Source organism: Ixodes scapularis, unplaced genomic scaffold (assembly GCF_016920785.2).
Source record: "Ixodes scapularis isolate PalLabHiFi unplaced genomic scaffold, ASM1692078v2 PGA_scaffold10__122_contigs__length_95168666, whole genome shotgun sequence".
Taxonomy (NCBI): Eukaryota; Metazoa; Arthropoda; class Arachnida; order Ixodida; family Ixodidae; genus Ixodes; species Ixodes scapularis.
The window spans coordinates 27,388,427-27,411,889 of NW_024609836.1; positions in this window are offsets into that span (position 1 = coordinate 27,388,427).

Sequence of the window (23,463 nt, forward strand, 5' to 3'; positions counted from 1 at the left end):
AACACACACATCTTAATACGTTTTCTTGATCCTTTTTTTTTGTTTTTTTGTTGCCGTGACTGGGACACTTTAATACTCGACGCATAAAACTAACTTGACGTCGGCATCACGGAGCGGCGGTCGCTCTGCAGCTGCCATCAACACCGAAGCGTCCCCCTAAAAAGGTTACGGCGTCGTTATGGAAGCCATTAGCGTCCCTACACACGCGCCTTTACCAAACGCATCTCTTGGCCGATCGTTAAATCTCGGCTGCCGTCTCGCTTCGGCAGCGGTAATCTCGTCTGGCAAAGGCAAAATGTTCCCCGTCCGGCCGCCGTGCGAGTCGACGCGTAAGTATTGGTGACAAAAAGATATAAAAAAAAAACCAACAACAGAGATGCTTGTATGTGACGTCAAGACTAGGATTATCGGCTGCCAGCGACAATTTCGATGGTGTGTGTAAAAAGCACGCGTGAAGCTTGTTGTCGTCGCGTCCTTAAATGTACAACGTCAAAGTAGATAGTCTGACGTTCCTCTTATTTTTGTTATTGAAGGTGGAATTCGCCATAAAGACGTTACAATGAACCTTTTGGCCAATCGTGGAAGGCCGATCACAGCGACGCTTTTGGTCGCGCACGTCGCTAATACGGTGAGAAAATGAGGGGGAGGAGGAGACAAGAGCGCGCGGGAACATCAGGGAACCGAGCTCCGACTGGATGGATAGTGGGTAAACGCAATTAAGGCTAACATCCTTTGTCTGCATAATCACTGTTCGAACGCATTCGAAAGCCGGCGTCCGACGCCCGAACGCGAGACACTGCGTGAAGAGCAGACGACGCGCTTGTCCGCTCCGATTGGAGGAAGACAGCGCGTAGAAAGAAAGAGAGAGAGACAGACAGCCAATCAGCTTGTGACATCGGTCGATGAGAACGCTGATGAACCAATCACGAATGAAAAAAAGGTGAAGATAGTAGGACACGCTCTGGCGTTTCTTAACATGTCGGTGACTAAAGTTGGCGCATTTCTGGATTTTTATGTTTGTATTTACGAAGGCTTTCCGTAGAAAATTTGCCCCCGTGCACGTATGTACGCTTTATTGCACATTCATGATCGCGTGCTTGTATTTTACAGCAAGCTGCGAAGATAGAGAACCTAGAGACAAGAGGCCTGGACTGAAGCGAAGAGGTAGTACCTCTGTGTTCATGAGGCTGGTGTCAGTGTGGCCTACATATACGTTGTTCCCGCTCCGGCATCCATTCGCTCTCTAATATATGCCTTACCCGGCCAGCGGAGGGGTTCTTTACGGCGGCGTGGCTCCTGTTACGGAAGACATAAAAACGGGGTTTTGCGATTTATTTACGATTGTGGCTCGCGCATAGAACGCGGCATTATTACGATGCTTTTTCGAAATCGCACGTTTTCCCCTATTATTAAGACAGATAATGCAAATGCTCTTTGTTTTGTTTGGGATGTGAACCTTCAGTATCTGTAGCAAAACGTTAATGTCGTGACTGATATTTCGAATGCGTGTGCCGTTGTTTATGAAGGAACGGTTGTAGGGGGTGGCAAACAAATAGTAGTTATAATAATATTACTAATGGAACACCCTGCTTTCAATAGGATCTTATTAGACGAAGCTATAAAATACCTAGATACATAAAAAAAACACGAGGTATGAATGAAATGCAGCCAAATTATATTTTTAATCGGCATCAGTGCAGCCGTGTAACAGCCTTTGTAGGATTAGCAACTCGAGTCTCGGCTGTAGATGTGTACCCCTGCCAGAGCAGTACGACCGATAGCCCGCTTTAACGAGCTTAACTTAGTTGCGATCACACAGAGGCACAAGACTCAGCGCCCATTTATTTTGGGGTCGGCAAACAAAGTACAAGCAATAAATAACTCAAAGAAATTTTTAAAAAAATCTGAGAACTCTTTTCATACCTTCGATCTGTCGAAAGTTGGTATGGCCAAGAATGTGCACATAGAAGGGGTGATCCACAAGAGGGTGACCAATATACTTAGAACGAGTAGTGTGCCAAGAAGAGGCCCATCCCCTTCCTGCCTGTTTGCCGCAGGGGGGGGGGGGGGGGGGAGGGGGGCGGAGGACTGGAACCATTCTTGCCGTCAACATTAAGCCGTCGAAAACCGCATCACCGCTTCGAAGTCGCTGCCCACCGCTCGAGGCCATCGTTCTCAAACATTTCGCATGAAAAGGACTCGTCAAACTGAAAAGCAAACGGCAAACGGAAACGACAACGCGGACGGCGAGCTCGAGCCACGGTCTCGGCCTTCCATGCGTGTCCGTAAGTGCCGTGTATAGTATACGATGGCGAGGAAAATGGAAATAAAAGCGGCTTCGGCAGTCTGCCTGGCGGTCGCCACGTGCCGAGGAGCAACCGGCGATGAAGGAGGAGTGCAGTGAAGCCTGAAGAACGGCCAGTCAGGGCCGGCGGTGCCATAAATACGCCGGTCCTAACTGCGTCTTTAACGGCGGAGGTCGCCCACCCCCTGTGGACAGCAGCTCCAAGATATAACGATCGTGGGACAGATTTTTATGGTAGGGAGTTGGGTCGCTGTGATGCGCGCGCCTGTTCCCAGTTTTTTCTATCGGCTTTTCAAATTGTGGCGTGGGTTGTGTAAGTAAGGCCCGACGCGCGCAGATATGTGGATGCTTGCTTTGGCGCCGCTGCGTACGATCTCACACGGCTGCCGTGCCTGGGTCTGCATGGCGGGTTTTACGTCCATTCGCTCTGGGCGAGATACTTGAGTAGGGGGGGGGGGGGGGGCCTTGTGATGTTAGTTTGATGTGTCTACATTTCTTTTGAGTGAGGGGTAAGGCTCTTGTTTGCAGAGTTCTTTAGCAGGTGGCTATGGTATTATGACTTCGCGAATATGCGTAGTGGAGATCACGCGATGCGACGTGGAACTATGTGACAAGCAAATGTTTTAATATGTGTATTTAGCACATCGGAGCGTAAAAAGGGGCACGCCAATCAGAGGGCGACATAAAGAACATTCTGGGAATACGCGATCACCAAGTTGCCAAGAGTGGGTCATCATCGCTTTAGGTCGGGACGAAACAAAAGAACATGGGCCCATCTGAAGGTAAACAAAAGCACGAGGTGCAGAAAAAGCAGACCAACTTGCATCATATACACTCTAAAAATAGCCCGTGCGCCTCCTTTCCCGCACAACACTCAGAGAGCCAATCAATCACCACAACCTACGGGGGCTGCTCAGCGAATGACAATGCCGAAACATATGTTCAGACCAAAAAACGCAGTCTGAGTTGTGACACAAAGCAATGCAAAACGTGAGGCCTTGCCTTGCCTAATGTCACAACTCAGAGTGCGTTTTTTGGTCTAAACATATGTTTTGGTATCGTCACTCGCTGAGCTGCCTACGTAAGTTGTGGTGATTGGCTTTCCGAGTGTTGCACGAAAAAGTAGACGTACTTAAGCCCGGACGCTCAAAAAATGACACCCAAAAGCTGCTTTAGGACGGAATACTCAGCAAATGACACTCAGAAGCATGCCTTAGAAGGAAAAGCGCAACAAAGGCGCTTAGATACAAATGGGGTGATCGTAGTATGCAAGTGTGAGGGCTTTCAAATGTGGCCATCCCATAAAATAATTATGACTAACACGACAGTTTTGTGGCTTACTGACGGGTCAGTAGAGCTGAAGTTGCAGTTGCGACTCTCCGCGCCTCGTTTGCTCCACTCAGCGCTCACGTGTATTTATCGGTAAATGGCCAGAAGACACAAGCAGTTGCGGAAAAATCAAAAGCGTAATATGAAAACGCATTGTTCTCGCCCTATAGGTTTATCCGGTAATAACATAAACTAATAAATATGGTAAACGTTATAACATCACACTTTTAGAGCTGTGCGATTAGACTGATGGGCTAGAGCCAGTATTGTTTAAGGGAAGTAAAAACAGAAGAAGACTGAGACGTTAACCCATGTAATTTTCCATATTGGCTAACCTGTGCAGGGGAATAGGGACATTAGAAGAAAGTATTAAACAAGAGAGGAAGGAGAAGATAAAATGCGTAGAAGCTAAATACTACAAAAACGCCATTGTTCACGAACACCGAGGTTATTGTATGCAACTAGAAGTCCAGGTGTGTTTTCCCTAGAAAAAAAGAAGATCCTGTGGTAGCTGCTGCTCCTCTGTCTACCTCGTACCATGAACCTTTGCAACAGGAAAGAAAATGTTATCGAGGTACGCGAGCGTGCCTTCGGGTTTACTTCTTTCTACTTTGTAGACAGCACACTTGCAAAATCTGGGCTGAATTGTTTTAATTAAATGACAATTTCGGCACTCTGGCGTCGTGGCTTGGCCAATGCGGTGAAGGAATTCTAGTGGATGCTCATCGAGTCTTAAAGGCGGACCAGCAGAAATATTCTTCCGCCTGGCGGAAATTCCTCCTCGCCCTCTTTCTTTCGTGTATTGTAGCACGGCGAGGCGAGGGGAAAGGTCCCCTTTTGCGCCGGCTTCTTCTGAGAGGATAAGCCGAGAAAATCTCCATGCTGAGTGACGAGCGATGGGTGCGGCAGCAGCGACCTCGTGACTTGCAGGTAGCTTCAGATCCTATCGCGTAATCTGCCCCATTTTTCGGCGCTCACCAAGCCTAGCCCCTCGGGTGTAGGCTTTTGCGGAGCTGCAAGGCTGCGCCCGCGCACTCACCGAATTTCAGCTGTCGAAGGTCTTTGGTTTTGCCCGTGGCAAAATAAACACATACTTGAGAGCTGCGATGCATCCCCGCACCCATTGAAGGAACGTTTCATAGATATTCTCGGTTGATCAAGGAACTCAAAAGACATGCGCAAGAAGAGGTGACTTGAATATGTAAGGATGACTTACATCTTTACAAAACATTCCATCTTAAAAAAAACGGCTTATCGCGCTCAAAACTGCCTCAAATTAAGATTGATGGAAAAGAAAGCGATGTACCTGGCGCGGGCATCTTTTAGAAGGTCTTTGTTTTCTAGCAACGAGCACAAATATTATGTGCGTAACTTACACAATATGATGGCCAACGAATGTACGTGACATTTATATTTACGCATCCCAGCAACCACATGAGGTGAGAAGACAGCAATGATGTGTGTCGACACTAAAAAGTTTTAGTGGATCGTCTTTGACTCTTGGATAACCGCACCCTACGACAATATATAAGCTATAACCTTTCTGTGAGCATTCTTGATCGAGTGCAGCTATCGAAGCGTCTGGTGTTATAGTTCAAAGTTGCTTAAATCGGTGTTATAGAACGTGCTGCCACTTTAAAGTATTATTGAGGCATTGAAAATAAAAAATAAATAAATCAAATGTAGCCGATTTTTTTCAACATGATACGCGTTTGTAATTTGTCTTTGCAAACACATTTTAGGTATACTGCCACACAGCACGGACAAACTATTGCCGGTCTTTCTAATTTTGTTTTTTAGAAATAAATTATGTTTAGAAAACTGTCAATGCAACTATCCGACCTAAGTGGCACAGCTCAGTGCTAGACAATACATGTTGCTGGGCAGAAATAGTAAATAGCGCCGATGTCGCGTTCGGGCTAAAAGTGCCACGTAATGCACGCGTACCGCTATAAGTGCGTCTGTACATTTCATCGAACGCCATTTCATCGAACGCCGTTTCATCAAAGCCGTTTCATCGAAGACGTTTCGTCGAACACCGTTTCATCGAACGCCGTTTCCTCGAACGCCGTTTCAAAGAAGCCGTTTCCTCGAACGCCTTTTCATCGAACAACGTTACAGTGTGTAATATTTAGGAATTTACTTTAATTTTTATACACAACTTCATCTAATTCTCTCCTTTTTTTTTTTCATTTGTTTCTGTTTTTATATCACTGGGTGCAGTGACGAGATAAGTTCCATCGTGAACATTTCCTGCTTCGAGAAGAAGCCTCCATGAAACAATGACCCCTCTCCATGTCACATAAAACAATTAAAAATAAGGCAAAAACAGAAAGCACGGACACTTAAAAGTGTTCTAAGTGTCTGTCCTTTATTTGCAGCGTCGTGGTTTCAGTCATATATGTATATGAGTAAAGATTTTCAGTAAGTCGCATACCCAATTGTTTTTATTTCTTTTTATGCCAATTGCTTTTATCTTTAGTAATTTGACACCACCTTCAAAACAATTTCACAAGTGACTACCTTAGTCTTAACAAATGCAAGGTGAAACATCTATAAAGCACTGTTATGCCCCAAACCTCGGTACAGAGCCATAACAGAGAAATTCGATGAAACGGCCCTTAGCAATTCGATGAAACGGCGTTCGATGAAATGTCCGTTCATTCGATAAAACGACTTTCTATAAAATGGCGAAAAAGTGAGGTTCAGGCTTGGTCGGAGATAGCTACGGTTACACTCGTACGCTTTTTCAGTTCTATCTCGCATATATTAGCTTCTTGCTCAAATAAACATTGGCATCTGACTTTTCGCTCATCTTGGCCTTTAGCGCGACTGTTAACAAGTTCTAAAACAGTCAAAGCAAAAGTGATTTAATTAGCTCAGGATTATAGGTTGAGCGAAATATTTACAAAGGTCGAGGTTCCCTGGGTCGTCTTTTGTATTCAATCCGCCCCCCCCCCCCCCTCACCACCACTTCCTTCCTATAAATAAACAACGTAGGTTATTTTATGAACCACCAGTAATGGAGCGTACGCGCAAAACGTCTATTTGGCGTAAGAAAACGTAAGAAAGGCCTTGTTTAAATGTTCGAGCAATGAGCTGGTCTTCTTACTGTGCGTGACACAGCTAGCACGAACACAATATTGACATTTTTACGCAAGGGCCATGCAGAATTTAGTGTAGAACAAATTGATGCCTCGTAAGTTGGTGCCCAACGGAAGCACTCTTTTTACCGAATTGCTTGTTTAAAAATAACAACTTTTCAACCATAAAAATAAAACAAAATAACACCACTTCTTTGGGGGCCACTAAATTTACTGATTCACTCCGTTAGCATTGATTGTGCAGCGGTATGCGTACATTACGCGACACTGTTAGCGCAAACACGACATCGGCGCTTTTTGCTATTTTCCCCAGCAATGTATCGACTCGCACTAAACTCTACCGCTTGGCTGGGATACTCGCATTAACAGTTTCCTAAACATCATTCAGTTCTAACAAGAAAAAAAAAGTGGGAAACACCGGCGATTGTTTGTTTGTGCTAACAGCGTGGCGTAGGGTACCTAAAAGTTTTTTACAATGCTAAATACAATTCTGTGTCACGTTAAAAAAATTGTCTGCTTTTGCTTTAGTTTCTTTGAGACACACAAATACTTCGAAGTGGCGGCCCGTGCTATGGTACCGATACAAGCAACGTTGAACCATAACACGACACGTTGGACTCGCCAAAAAGGGTTTTAATATTGTCTTTTCCGCTCCATAGCCACACTCGATAAAGAATGTAAAGAGCGAATCTAGCTTACATTTCGTTCTGGGGTACGGACCGTACGGTTATCTAAGTGGCTAAAAGTGACCCACTAAAACTTTCTAAAATTGACATCCACCCTTGATGCCCTCTCACCTCAGGTGGTTGTTGGGAATGTGTAAATATGAATTTCATACATTTTGCTGGCCATCATGTTCCGCGAGTTAGGCACACAACAGGGCATTTTAGTAAATCGTTTTCAAAGGCCCGCTGCCACTTCAGGCGCGTGCTTCAGAGAATGCATCGAAGTGGCAGCGCGAGCTTCCGCTAAATATATGTGGCCTGAAAACATAGTCTGCTAAAGTTCTGCAATAATTTGTGCTCGCTGCTAGAAAACAGAGAACTTCTAGAAGATTCCCGCGCCTGGTGCATCGTTTTCTTTTCCATCGATCCCAATTTGAGGCAGGTTTGAGCGTGATAAGCCGTTTTTTTTAAAGATGGAATGTTTTGTGAAGATGTAAGTCATCCTTACATATTCAAGTCACCACTTCTCGCGCATGTCTTTTGAGCTCCTTGATGAACCAAAAATATCCATGACAGGTTCCTTCAATGGGTGCGGGGATGCATCGCAGCTCTCAAGTATGTGTTTATTTTGCCACAGGCTAAACCAAAGACCTTCGACAGCTGAAATTCGGTGATTGCAGCTCGTAAAACCTACACCCGAGAAGCTAGGCTTGGTGAGCGCCAAAAAATGGGGCAGATTACGCGATAGGATCTGAAGCTACCTCTAAGTCACGAGGTCGCTGCTGCCGCACCCATCGCCCGTCGCTCAAAATGGGGATTTTCTCGGCTTATCCTCTCAGAAGAAGCCGGCGCAAAAGGGGACCTTTCCCCTCGCCTCGCCGTGCTACAATACAAGAAAGAAAGAGGGCGAGGAGGACTTTCCGCCAGGCGGAAGAATATTTCTGCTGGTCCGCCTTTAATATATACATGACTGTCTTTATGTGTCCTGGTATGTCACGTGGAACGTGGAATATCAGATGTGAAACTAAGAAATAGAGATCTGAGCACTGATATCAAGCGGTATACCACAAGTTTCGTGTTTTACTGACGGCTTGGTGGTAGGTATACTAAGATCGTTCGATATGCTAATCTTTACGATCAAACGAAGTATAGTAAAAGCATTGACGAATTTTGTAATACTGTAAAAAGATCGAGCATGCATGCATTAAAAAGTTTGGTGATCGGTAAACGTTAATTGCGAACTACGTCATTAACCTAGAGTTAATTATCACCCAACTTATAGGTCGCGTGATCTAAAACTGAGTGATTTTAGTTATTCCACAATTTAGCCTCATTAGCGACGCAAAGCTCTGTGCATCTCTGTAAATGACAAGTCGTTAGGTTGATTCAGGGTAATATACAAAACTAGGAGACAGACGAAAATGGTACGGATGCGGCGAGGACGAGGCTTGAATGTGTGAATAGCAAACCAAAAAACGTACATAAAAAAAAAAGTTGTTTGTTGCAAGCATGATGACAAAAATATCTACGGACACGCGTTAATTATGATAAAGCCCTGCTAACTTCATACGTACCTATTCTTTGAAAATTTCTGCGGACAGTTTTTGATAGGACGTGACAAAACGGTCACAGAAGAAAAAAAAAAAAAAAAAACGCCTGAGTATGTAGATTATTTTTTTTTTGTATGACGTATTAGCGGGGTGAATGCGGTCTTGAAGATAATTCCTACTTCACACGTAGACAGAATAAAACGCCACCGAGATTTGTTTCAAACCCCGAAGAACGAAACAATTGTTCCAGAACAAAACCATTCGAGACGGACAAGCCTAAAAGAGCCGCTACATTATTGCAACGTCCTCACCGTGGCTTCCGTGCCTATCGAACATTACGCCAAGGCTGCCCACGCTCTGAGCCACGCCCAGGTAGCTAGCAGCGTGCGCGGCCCGTGTCTCACGTGACCACCCCTCGTGGCTCACGGCAGTCCGCGTTGTACGGATGCGCCTCCAACGATACTACTTACCCGTTTCTGGCGGGAATATTAGCCGTCTATTAGGGTGCACATGTTTTTGGCTCGTTTACCTCGATCGGTCGTGTGTTGGGATAATATTGGGTTTGAGGAGTATGCTTCGTATCGGCTCTTATTTGAACGTTGATGAGGGCTCTGCACAACGAAGGATCTCTGTTTGCTTCGGAATAACGCAGCGTTGGGCGAAGCGTCGTTAGAAAGTCGTTTTCAGCGCGAGCTCATCTAGTCGAAAGAGGGAGAAAAAAAGACTTTTACTCGTTACTAAATTAGCAACGAACACGCTGCACTCTGGTATACGCATGCATCTACGCATGTGCACAATCGTTGACACGTGCGTGTGGTGTGCCCGCGCTTCGCGCGCATAACATCGAGCGAGAGATGGCGTGTTGACTGTAATCTTTTCCTGTTGTTGACGCCGTGGAGCGAGCAACACGCCGATATTTTCCAACTTAATTTCTGTTTTTTTTTTTATTTTTATTAAGTCTTAATGGTTAGGAAACGAGACGTTATGAACCCGTCAACGCTTCGGACGTGTGAATGACTGCAGAAATTGTTGTGTTTCGTGTTTTGTTTATATGTTGTCACACTGCTGCATGACGCTTGTTGGTTCCCGTGTTACAGTTACGGAAAACATATCAGCACGAAAGCTAGCGGTAGTTGTCAGGTTTTATAAATGAGTGCTTGTCTGCCCGATTATTTACTTCGTTTCCACTTGCGTACTCCAGTTTGTTTGCTCGTCTCCCAGGGAATATACTCAAGATTTAGGTGTGGCATTTGATATAAGGTCAAGGAGACTGATCTATCTATATGTAGGAAGGTGACATAAGGCCATTTTGTGACACGATACTGCTTTTATATATAAAAAAGCAGTATCGTGGCGCTAGTGATAAAAATATCACTGACGCCACGAGCGTCTAGATTTGATGGGCGCTGCGCCGCCTTTCTTTGTCATACCGAAATTTTTATATTTCTAGCGATCTCGTGCTGTGTGCATTTGGCACACAGCACGAGATCATCGCCAAAAAGAAGAAAAAAAAAAACAGCACTTATGTTTACCAAATTACAATTACTTTTCGCAATTGACATAATGAGTTTTTAACCAAAACTTTATAACTACAACGTTTTAAAACGTATACTATAGAAAAACATGATCCCTGCTTGTCGAAGAAATTTGAGAGTTTAATGAACTTACGTATAAAAGAAGAAAATGCGAAATTTCAAAGGTGTTTCTATAAGTATTTTGCAATAAAACAATAATCTGAGAAACTGAATGTCTAAGAAAACAAAATGTCGATCACTTATGTGCAAAGAAACTTCTTGTTGGTCAATCAGGGGACGGGGGCGGATTGCGGGGAAAGGGAGATAGAACCGCGAGTAAGCGCGATCTCTTACGCTACTGCACCTGATTAGCAACAAAATAACAGGAAATTAAGATTATTTTAGGCTTAAGGGAATGATTTTGAGATGCGGTGTATGCTGTTTAAATTTCAAATAGCGGTAGGATGGCTGACATGATGCTGAATTTTATGTCCCGGAAAAGCCAGGACCCACATTCCTTTTGCCAGGATACGGACCATAGAATGGCCAATACGACTCCTATACGTTTTAGGTGTAGATGAGCAGAGCGTAAGGGCGTATATCAAACATTTTAGTGAAAAAACCTGAGACTGAGGTATTGATAGACGACGACAAGGAAAAAAAAAAAGAAGAACGTCTCAAGCGCAGCTAAACTTTATTGAGGACAGGACCCTTTATATAGGGTTGAAAAAAGAAGGAAGAAAAGGGAACCCTTCTTTACATAACCTCTCTCCACAAAAGACACGACACCGGACTTCTAACAATGGGGTCAAACCAACAAAACAACCGACAGCACCAAAGATGACACATCATTCACAAAAAAAAAAACGAAAAAAAAAAACGCATGAAAATTACAGATTGCACGGGACCTTTCACTGAGGGAGTCAACTATAAGACTACACACAGAAACACACACACAAAAAAGTAAATAATTTTAGAGACATGTTACTGAAAAACCCGAGACTGAGGTATTGACAGACGACGACAAGGAAGAGAAGGAGAACCCTGTCGTCTGTCTGTCTATACCTCAGTCTCGGGTTTTTCACTAAAATGTTGGATATACACCAGCTCACTTGCGCCCTTACGTTCTGCTCATTAATGTTAAAGGTCCGGTGTCGTGTCCTTTGTCGAGAGAGGTGGTGTGAGGAAGAGTTCCCTTCCCTTCTTCACACCACGGAGTTTTCGCCGACGGAGTTTTCGAATACATGGGACCCCATGGGCGCCAGAAACCGTAAACGGGCAAAAATTGGCTCCATTTTCCCATTGAACTTCTCAGAAAATCACTTTCAGAAAATCACAGAAAATCGTATCGAGCTGAAACTTTGGCATCTGGTTGTGACCTCTAGCGCTACCTTTGGGCCGAGAATGAGCGCTCGGCAATGCCTAGTTTGTTTTTTCGGTAAAAAAAAAAAATAAAAAATAAATCCTGTAATTTTTTTTTTTGTGACACCCTGTACATCACTAAGTGAATATTGATTGAGAAGCTCGCTACATATTTCGATATCGCAGTGCAATTTTAGTTTTTGTGACAATGATTGCGAATAGTATGTGCAACGTTGTTTTCCTGGTAGATTTGCTTTCTCTTGACCCATGCTTTGTTTATTGATGGTATAAATGTGGCATGTTTCAGTGGCCGACTTCGTGTTTTCTATGTAATAGTCACCCTCTCCCCATTTAAAGGGCTTACAGTATCATATAAAAATAATAATATGAAAACAAGTTTTCTCTGCTCTTTTATTAGTTCTTACACAGTTTGGGGCGAAATGCCCGCTCTTTCAGCACCTCACGGAGCACACTTGCAGAATTTGTTGACACGCCTGCACAGCTGATTCTTTAAGATGGAGAATGCTCCGAAGTCGACCTGGCACGCCGCGACTTTGAGGTGGCCCTACAAATAAATATCGAGCGGAGTAATATCTCTGACAGTGTTTACCCGTAAGGGAAGAAACGGGAATATGAGAAACTGCTTCGCGTCCACACTTCCGGCACACTCTGTCCTTGTAGAAGTCACCACGTGAGAACATTCATTTGAAATGGTTTTGTGTAATTAGTTCAGGCCCCTGCCATTTTTCGCATTCCACTGTTCACTTCAGCATATCCTAAGACTTATTGGATTGAGGCGCGCAGAGACTACAAGTAGCAATAGAATTTTAATGCAAAGGAGCTGGCGAACTGGTTAAGAACTACCATTTTTAACCCAAGAGAGTGGGGAAACAGAGGGAATGTAACACGAATATTAATTGGATCGTGTTGCCCTGTTGCTCTGTTTCCTCATCCTCCAGGATTAAAATGTTAGCAATGGACCCTTTGCAAAAATCCCACAAGACCGCGCGTGAAATTCTGTAGGCTTCTTCTTGCCCTTGGAGATCTACCACGTTACCCTGAAGAGAGCCAGGCAGTGAGAGAGAGAGAGAGGTCAGTGCGGTTGCTCGCCTGCCTTCGTTCGCGTTTCCTCCGTCGCCTCCGTCGTCTGGTACAACCTGCCCGGTATACCCACCGTTTCCGGCATTTCTTTCGAACGCCGCGGGCGGCGCTTCACGTTTTGCAACAGCTCTATTGTACAGCGCGTAGGTTAAAGAAGGTGAAAGTCTCTGCATAGACGAATTAATTCGGAGCTTGTCCTCTGCTGCCAAGCCATGCTGTTAGTCCCCTCCCCCCCCCCCCCCCCCCCCCTTTATGAACGCGATTTCGTCGTATGTTTTTCTTGAAAAAAGTATGCATAAACGGCAATGGATGCTTTATGTTTAATAACGATGGAAGCAACTGAACGGCGCATCGATGCTGATGCGTTGCCAAATTGTTGTTCAAGATCAGAGCTTCTACATTTACAATTATCTGATTCACTTATCTGAAATGGCGTCAGCTTGCGCTACTTGTGTCATTGGGCCAGGTGCTCCTCAAAATATTTAAATCCGGAGTCACCCCCTTGCTAGCGCTCCCCCCGGTTGAGGAACATTCGATCATAATCGTCAGTTTTAGAGTGACAGAGCGTAAAACGCGGTATTCTTTCGAGAATAGATCCTTTGAAAAGTACGCACTCTCCAGTAGCTGCTTTGAGGTCGCCCTTTTTTGGGCACGCACCTTGAGCAGGCATTAGTCACCAGAGCTGCGTCAGCGCTCGGCGTGAAGTCGGATCCAATCATAAGCATCCTGCGGAAAGCAATGCCCAAAACATGGCGGCCGCCAGTGTTGCTTCTGTATCTTTCGAAAAGGGCCTACTATTAAATCTGAGTCCTGACCATTGCTTAGTCTCCAACTGACTCGATGACTCTTGGGGCACCGAGCTGGACTGCGGGATAAAGGGACGGGGATATCGACGCTTGCAGCGACTGGTCAGCAGGGCACGTGACGCAGCCGCGGAAGCTCACTTGATGAGCGGGCGGCGATATCTCGGTTATCCAACCTCCTGCTGTTAATATTTTTACAGCGGTGCTGTTAAAGGCTCGTTTTCCCAGGATCGTGTCCCCCGCAAAGAAATGAAAACAACGAGCTCTGGACATCTACCGCCATCTATGAGAGACGGCGGCAAGCCACGTATCTGGTTGCCGCCATCGCTCATAGATGGCGGCAGCCTTTCCACTCTGGCTTACTGACTTGCGGCCAGCCATTACTTTCCATCGTAAAGGTCCGCTGGTCTTCCTTCTTCACCAGAGTTGAAAGACTGAAAGTTTTTTTAAAAATATTTTTAGGATTGAAATTATATGGAAAGCTTTAATATAACAAGACTTTGTTATGAAAGAAGAATGAATCAATATAGTCACGAGGATAAGTAGATCTAGAGAGAAGGCAATTTTTTTTCAAACATCCTAAAAAAATTGTTACATAGTTTAAAAAAAAGGTTTTGACCTAAACGCCTTAACTTGTTGGAGCAACACAACGTTTTTAATGCATGAAACAATACTAAAACAATAACGCTTAAAATTCATGTTCAAAATTTGAATGTCTCATTCATAGTTCCTTCTTTTAGATGAACGAAATTTCTTTTCAAACAACACTTCAGTTTGTGAGGAGGGAAGGACCCGGAGTCTATGGTAAAATACAAAACTCTTGAAGCTTGAAATCCTCGCCATCAATTTTTTGTGATTTATGCCCATAAACAGCACAGCAAGCGTGGGGGCCTAGGCTACATATATACATGTAATTGCCAAAGTCGCGAACGTCTGCTGACGCGGTAAGAGACGGATTTGTTAGAAAAGTAGGTGGAAAAGCTTACTTGACGCAGTTAGTTGTTCTTGTGATTTACTTTTATAAGATTAACAACACCAAAAAGTACATACGTCAGCCAAAAAAAGTAGGGGGAAGGGGAGAGGGAGGTTTTCATATACTGCTATCAAGGAAAGAAGATTTTAATGAAGAAGCACAGGTAGGTGAGTTTAACTGTAAGAGAATCAATGGTGAGAAAGGAGGCGCTGTCAGGACACGAGCACCAGGACGTGGCGCGTTTCTATGCATCCGATTCTGGTAATTCCCCTGCTCAGGCAATGCTTTCAGTACAATTGTGTTATGATTCCGTCCGTTTTAAGCAGCTTGGAAAACGGCTCTCATGAAGACAAACAAAACCATTTTTTTAAAACAGAATGTTGTAAACATGAAAATTTTGTAAATAAAGGGATTTAGTATGAGCCTAGAAGCAAACCGATGATTACCGAATTACTACAACCGCAATTTGCATTCATGACTCACATCAAGCAGCTGTAGCGCTTCCGCGATGATGTCACAAGTCGTACTCAACGCGCCGCACCCGGGTGCTCGCTCAAGAAGAAACAACTGTGGTCGAGTACGAAGCACACTTGTCTCCGTGTTTCGCGAACCCGATCGACACTCAGCGACACTTGGCGATCCGTCGAAAGCCATTTACTCTTGAGTGGATACTTAAAGGGAAGCATTCGCTCAAAGGACCGAGGGCACTTATTGAGCCTCCCGGCGTCAATGCCGTGTTCGAGAGGCTCGCAGCGCAGCTTCCGAACGAGGACACGTTTGAAGTGAGGTCGCTTTCCGTCGGATAAGACACAGCGGGCGTTGGAGTGGAACCACTTGGACAGTCGGCGACCCTGTTAGACCAAACAAGTCATCGCCGGTACTCTCTTTTTCTCTCTCAGTATTGGAGGGCTCTCATCGAAACCAGTGTTGCTGAAAGGGCACCCCCCTTCTATTCCGATTTCATTCCGGGGATTTAGAGTTTCCGACAATTTTATTCCTTTCAGCTCCTTAGAATAAAGTCACTGGGTCCATTCCCACTCTTGGATCGAATGACCGAACTCCCCCATTCTATTCTCTTAATTTTTAAAACCGAAGAAATTTCCATCAAAAACCATATTGTTTTACTGGAAAAAAAAGTCACATAAGGCTGCTGACGTTATCGAACGGGGAGACGACTGGAAAACTATGCAAAAATGTTTCGCAAAGCACTCATTCTACTAAGCCGAAGCGTGGTCGCAGAAAGTGATTCGTGACGCTTGGTGTCACCGATGACATAGATCGCGCGATCAAGCGTAAAAGGCTCGCGAGTCGCAACAGGCGCCCAAAATTAAAACCACCCATTTTTTTTTTCGCAAACGAACCGCGTATACCCTTTACATATACATGGTTAGCGTGTTGTTTGTTTGATAAGGCGTTACATCTGCCTAGTTCGTGCGTTGCGCAAAAAGAAGCCATCTTGCCCTCTGCTTCGAACACTTGCCAACAGCACCGCTAGTTCGCGGTTAGAAGCGGCGCCGCGGGTAGCAACCCCAAATTTTATGCATTGCGTTAAGTACAGAAAACCGCTGACAAAGTGGAATCGTTTTACGACGCCAGCAGAAGGAACCCACAAATTATGGGACCAGTTTTAAAACGTAAACCTTTACTTTTGCTGCGGGATTCTTGCGATTTCTTAACATATTCAATCCAATCATTTATTTGCGTTTCACGCAAACACGCGAAGATCGGCTGTTTAAAAGCAGGGAGTCGAACAGGTCATTATTCCGGTTCGGTTAGGGTTCAGTAGCTTCGCATTTTGTTCCGGTTCGGTTCTGGTTCAGTTAGCTTTTGAAATAACAAATGGGTTACTGGTTTCATCAAGCGCAAACCAGCTCAAACCGCTCTTAAAAAAAAAATTCACAGCCCCCGGTCGTTAAGAATAAAAGGTGAGGCTAAGTCAGCCTCATCGGCATTAAAAAGTTACATCAGGTACTGTGCCGCAGAAAAAGGACATCAAAACAAATATGTGCTTAATTTCGTTTCGCGATCTTGGATTTTTAACGCAAATACCGTTCTAAAGAAATGAAAGATGGTTATACAAGCGCTTGGAAACAGTACAAAAGTAAAGTACTCACATGTGAAGTCCATCAGCCAGAACGCCGTGTGACACCATAAACAACAAATTAGTCGTTTAGTTCTTTCGACAGCAGGAGTTTGGTCTGCCAGAGTATGGTGGCATTGTTACCCACTGTAGACGATAAATTTAGCAAGTGGGGTATGACTGCTATTGTGAGGGCCATAAGGGGCTCCATACAGTAAGGATACGCGGCCGCACGCCGGTACGATGCTCATCCAGATCGAAACGGCGAGTTACCCACACCGCAGGCCCGAACGACTTGGTCGAACGACTGAGCTGAAGAAGAGAAAGAAAGCAAAGGCCTGTCGCAAGACGAATAACATAGGTCAGAAAACAGAAAACGGGCGACTTTCTGTTTTAAGAAAAGGCACACACACAATTTTTTCAAGCCGCGTTGAGGGCTCTGGGCGACTGGCAGTTTCGCGCTCGTCGCGGCTTCGTCTCTTGGCGCCTCCAGATTTCGCCACCGCGGAATAAACGCGCCTACAGCCGTCAGCGTTTTGTAGTTATTTTGATGTTTACGTTCGCTTTCTTTTTCCTTGAGGAATATTGCTTAGCAGCAAAAAAAGAAAACACACACACACACACCCACGCGCGCACACACACACACAAAAAAATGAGCTATTCAGCCTCTTGGCATAGTCAGATATACTCCGTTTCACATTGTGGTGTACTGCGATGAATGTAAACGAGCTACACAAGCCGATCCGTACATAGTAGCTTGTCTCGTGATGTCGCGCTCCCCGCGTCGCTCCGCGCAACCGGGAAAACACGTGACGCCCTCCGAGCTATGCATTGACTCCTGTGGCTCGGAGCGTCTTTTGCGGTTCATTGTGACATAAAGCAGAATCATAGAAGTGTATTCTTCCACGCCGTCTCGCCGACGCCAATTTGTGCCGCACATAGACGTGAAATAATATTTAGAGCGCAACTCTTAGGCGGCCGTTTTCGTGTTTCGCGGCGTCGCTGTCGGCGTCGGCTTAACCGCGCTAAATTCATCGGGAAAACTGACATCACGTGACCTCGACGCCGATTTGATTTTTCGCTAAATTTAGCAGGGAATTCACGTCGCGTGACCTTAACACCCATTGAATTACCCGCTAAATTAGCGGGGAATTGAGTTTGTGTTGAGGTCATGCGAGGTCAGTTTTTCTGCTAACTCTAGCGGAGAAACGTTTCTTTATGGGTTACGTGACACGAAGTCGTGTGACGTCATTTTCCCCGCTAAAGTTAGCGAGAAAATTGAATTGGTGTTTGAAGTCACGTGGTGTCAATTTTTCGGCTATATTTAGCTGGAGGAGGAGGAGGAGGGGAGAGGAGGAGGAGCGGAGGAAGAGGAGGATGAGGAGGAAAGGAAGAGAGGGTATGGAGGAGGAGGAGCAGCATACCCTTTCCTCCGTACCTTCCCCTCCTCCTCAAGCGCTGCGCTACAGCATTTCAGAGATTTGTAAACGTATTCCATTTTCTTGTTTTATTATTATAAAGCTGTCTTTATGTCGTCACTGTCGTATGTTTACTCGAAACTGAGCTGCTGACGTCACCGTCGCGATAATCTATTTACTTCGCGACGCCACCCGCAAAAAGGTGTGGCTGATGGTTTATTACGCCGAACCGTTTTTAATAAACCAGTGACCGCCACATGAGATTACGGTCACGTTCAGGTTCGAAGCGAAACCGCAATTGAGCTAATTCAGTAAAAATAACAATTTTGCTCCTGGTTTCGGTTTAGGCTCGATTAGAGATTATGGTTAAAATCTACCTGTTAATCGCGTATGATTACGAAGTTTTGGTAGATCGTTTTCAAAGGCCCGCTAGCGCTACGGGCTCGCGCTTCAGAGCACGCACCGGAGTGGCAGCGCGAGCTCCCGCTACGAACAGCGTGATTTGAAAATACGATGTACTAAAATACAGCAGCTTTGTCGTGTGTCGGGGCGCCAGGAACGACACCTCATCCGTCTACAAATATTCACTTCTGGTTGTTTCACGAAGAATGCGCCATTTTCATCCTCGAAGGAGCATGCGTCAGTGAGACAACCAAGCCGTCAGCCACCTCCAGTGCAATGATGCTGTTTCTAGAGCCACTTACCACGTGCAAGCGAATTGCGCCATCAGCCGGTAGGCCTTAGGTTAAAATCGACACAGCTCGAATAAGTACCGAGCCCATTCCATTCCCATTCTATTCCGGGCAAAAGGCACATAACTTGATTCCCCTTTTCATTGCCTCCCTCGCTGCCGTCATTCTATTCCCATTCCATTCCGGAATCATTCCAACTACGGAGTGGCAACTCTGCAACATTGATCAAAACTGCTACAGTTTTGGAAAGTGCTCAGCTAGGCTACTTACGTAATATATTTTGATGCCCGCCGGCACCCTTTAGTAGTAAAGTGCGAAAAAACGCCACAGTCGTGTTCGTACCAACGGTGTGGCGCAGTGTACAAAAAGGGGTTCGTCTGTCGGAGTAATAAGGCCACTTACTTGCTTGCGTCATTGCGCACGAATGGTGTGTCTGAACTCGATGCACATTGGGATCCAAAAAATTAAACAAAGACACTTGAGACTTCTTACATGCAGGAATACTTTTGCATTCTTACACGCAGTGCATTCACTTGGCGCTCCGGCGGCGGCATCACGCTCCTCCACTGCGCAGGCTTGGAACCCCCGCCGGCTCCACGGCTTTCGAGACGATGGTGTGTTTTATTTCTGAGGCGCGTTCGCTTTGCCCGTGAGCGCCCCGCCGGCTTCCGTGCGGAAGCATCTGCGTTGCTGTGCTTTTGGTCAATGGGGATTTAGGTGACGTTTCCCTCAGCCTATTAAAATTTAGGTGCCGCTTCTAGCTGCTACAGACAACGCCGGCTTCGCTCCATGGGAAAGTTAATGCTTTCGCATTAAAAGCGGTGAATCGTTGAATTTGTCCGTCCGTTTTTCTTGCTAAACGTATCATTAGATATAGCTAATAAAAAAAAAAACATAAAAATATTGATATAAATTTTCGACAGGCCTTCCCTGTAACGAAGATAGAATGTAAACTTGATGTGGTTGAACATCGTGCAGCATGATGAGCGCATGACGAAAGTATGCAAACTCCATTCCACAAAGCAACCGATATTTGAGAATGCAACGTTCGATCAAATTGTCATGGTTTACACGGTAACTTTCCGGGAGCATTCGTACCATTTTTAAGGCATTCAACCTAAACAAAGTCCGCCCTTCGGGAGTCGTTGTTGCTAGCGAGCTCTCATTTAAACTACAAAGCTCCAATCACAACGACGCGAATGATGCTGAAACTGACAAAAGCGGTTGTGAAAAGCGATGTTACACCTTCAGAAGCTTAGGGCCCGTCCACACTCTTGCAACCTCTTAAAACTGGCTTCCTTAAAACCTCTTACAAGAGGACACACTGGCGCCATTTATTGGGTAGCAGTGTAAACTTGGTGGACCGCCATATTTTCTATTTTCTCTCGCGCATTATCTTTTCTTTCTTGGCTCGAAAAACTTTTGTCAACGTTATAAACGAGACTTTCTTATAGGTATTACGCACATTTGACCTCGGAAATCCCGCAAAACCTTCGGTCTTGTGAAATGCAGTTCCAGAGTTACCGCATAGATGGCGCCAGCGTGCCATTGTGTTCTCTCGTCCCAAGAAATTTTAAAAAGTTTTAACAGATCTCGTCTCTCTCGGTCGTACTCGGCTGCAAGAATGTGAACGAGCCTTTAGTCTAAACGGGCCACTAACAACCCAAGATCGATATTTTTTTTAGCGTTTTAAACGCTTCAGTAGCGTGTAGTTAAACATAATATTTAAAAAAAAATCGCAATAATAATAAAAAAAAACATCTCTGGCGCGCAAACGAGCCCATTAAAGTTTATGTACTCCTCTCCCAATGCGAGCTTCTTTTTTTTTATTTTTTATTTTTGGTGACTTAATTGACGAAGGCATCTTTAAGAACGTTAAGAGCTGCCGCAAATTGCAGGTCTCCAATAATTATTTTTGCTATTTATAAAATACGTTTTTCTTGACGGATGTAAAAGCAGTACAGTGTTGACTTCAAAAAATAAACTCAGAGAACGTTAGTGTGAATGACGAGACATCGGCCGTCTCTTAGCTCTTTCTTTGATAATTCATTTGCGTCACTATTATTAAAGAAAGATAATGTGACATCACTTTTGTTTCTGTTTAGCTTTCAACTGTGTCCCTTGACGTGCATCTCAACTGGGTTTGTTAGGCCTATGCACTGTGTAACACCGGACAACTTAGTTGAGCTCAACAACAGCGCGGTGCCACCTTGCCCACTGACACAGCTTGACGCAGTGCCACCGAGCCCACTGAGTGGGCTCGGTGGCACCGCGTCAAGCAGGATGGCTAATCCTTTCTTGCTGTATATGCAGATTCTGCTGTGGCTGCCAACCCTCTCAACAGCACTTGGAGAGAGGCACCAAACCAAGACTTGGCCGGCTCAACACGCGTTCAAAGATTCGAGCAAGTAATCTGCTCGGCGACTCACGATCCACCAGTTCATCATGGAAGACAAGATAGCGGCAGTGAACGCACACCGTCAGCGAGACATCTGGCGTCCAAGTTTCCTTCCCGACCGCTGGTGACGAGAGCAACATCGTCGGCTGCCTACAAATACCGGCGGCTTCACGATACCTAGTTCAGTGGGCTCGGTGGCACCGGGTCAAGCAGGATGGCTAATCCTTTCTTGCTGTATATGCAGGTCCAGGGTGTCGAACCGGAACCGAACCGAACCGAAAACCGGAACCGAACCGGTATTTTTTCCGGAACTGAACCCGAACCCGAACCGTTATATTGTTATCGCGATGAACCCGAACCGGAACTGAACCGGAAAAAAAATAACGGTTACCGGCTCATGTCAAAACGGTTCGGCCACGCGCTGTTGACAATTAATGTGCTATCAATGCCATTTGTTTTTTATGTGCCGTCCACTGACACACACCTCGCTTACATATTTTTCTTCTCCACTCAGTCTTAGGAATATAAAGGCTGGATCCATGAATCTTGACAAACGCTGCATCCATGAATCTTGACATAGAAACCAGTATTGCGCTGGTCGTAGCTTGCACGGAAGAAAAAAAAATTAGAAAGCTGTGCAAAAAAAAAAAAAATCGCGTCACGGGATTTTATTTTTCTACAATCTCGTAAATCCTAAATGCTGCTGTGTGCTCATTTCATAACACGTTTCTAGAACGCGCGAGTTCTTGAAGCTTGCTTCCATCGGAATGAGAAAAGAAAAGGCTGTGGAGTTTGATAATAATGCATCCGATTTCGTATAGGCACTTAGAAGCTAACATATTTGTGAGACAGCGAACTCTTCTATTTTAATATTTATCCTATTACGTCCTTCTGGCGTTGCGTTCGGTGAAGTGTTTTTCATATTCCGTATCTTGTTTAATGAAAACTTCTTTAAGGGTCTAATTTGAGTTACCGAAGGCTAGTTCAAATAAAGAAAGCTGTATTTTCTCCCCACTGTTCCTTCAATTGCTTACACGCCGAGGTGGCGGGATAGTTAGCGAGTTCTACTTGTAAGTGGGTTTCTAAGGAGGTCGCGGATTTTACAGATACTGCGTCGGACCCAACTAGATGAAGTCCGAATGCGTAAACGTCGGTGAGGTAACCTTTGAGTGCACATAAAGAAACCATTCCTGGTAGAAATCCCTGAGCCTTACACTACGATGTATCCCGTTTCGTATGTGCTGATTTCAGATGTTTTATTTGTAAATTATTTTGATGTTGCAATTTGTCATTTATAATTGCCGAACCGGTTCGCGAACCGGTTCAGCACCCCGAACCGATTCGCGAACCGGTTCGCGGATCGAATTAATCGAACCGGAACTGAACCGGAACAAAATAAATTTACCTGAACCTGAACCGTAACCGAACCCGTATTTTTTTCGGTTCGACACACTGTGCAGGTCAGTAATAAGTATCGTTGTGGCAAATGCTTAAGGGATGACACTTTATCGCTCATTGTGCTGCCGAGTCCCGGCTACTTTCTCGTTATAGTGACTGAGTGCTGGGATGTCGTTCCTCTGCTGCTTCAACTCTGTGGTGATGCTGAACTAAATCCCGGACCACTGCAGAAAATTTTGGAAGGTGAAAACAAAATAACGGGAGATATTGCCCAACTGAAAAGCCATTTAGGCACCCTAGAAACACGCTTGGGAGCGATTGAGGCGTCGACTTCCCGTTTGAATGAGCTAGTTGAAAAGTTCAATAGCTCGCAGCACAAAGTGTCAAACCTAGAATTGTGCGTGCAAAAACTGGAAAAAACAATAGATGACCAAGAAAACAGAAGTAGACATAATAACCCTATAGTTTATGGAATCCGGGAGATGGACAGCGAGACTGAAGACAATTTAATTAACAGTGTAGTCAATGAAGTGTTCTCCGATAGGTTAGCAGTTCACGTGAAAAGTGTTGAAAGAATTCAGAGACTTGGCAAATGGTCTTCTAACCGAACACGTCCCGTTATCCTCAAATTTAGTGACTTCATGGAAAAAAAAATAAGTACTTAAAAATGCCCGGAAGTTAAAAGGATCAGCCATTTTTATTAACGAGGACATTTCCCTACTCGTCAGGAACGTACGGGAAAGGTTGTGGGACAGTGCTAAGGAGAACAGG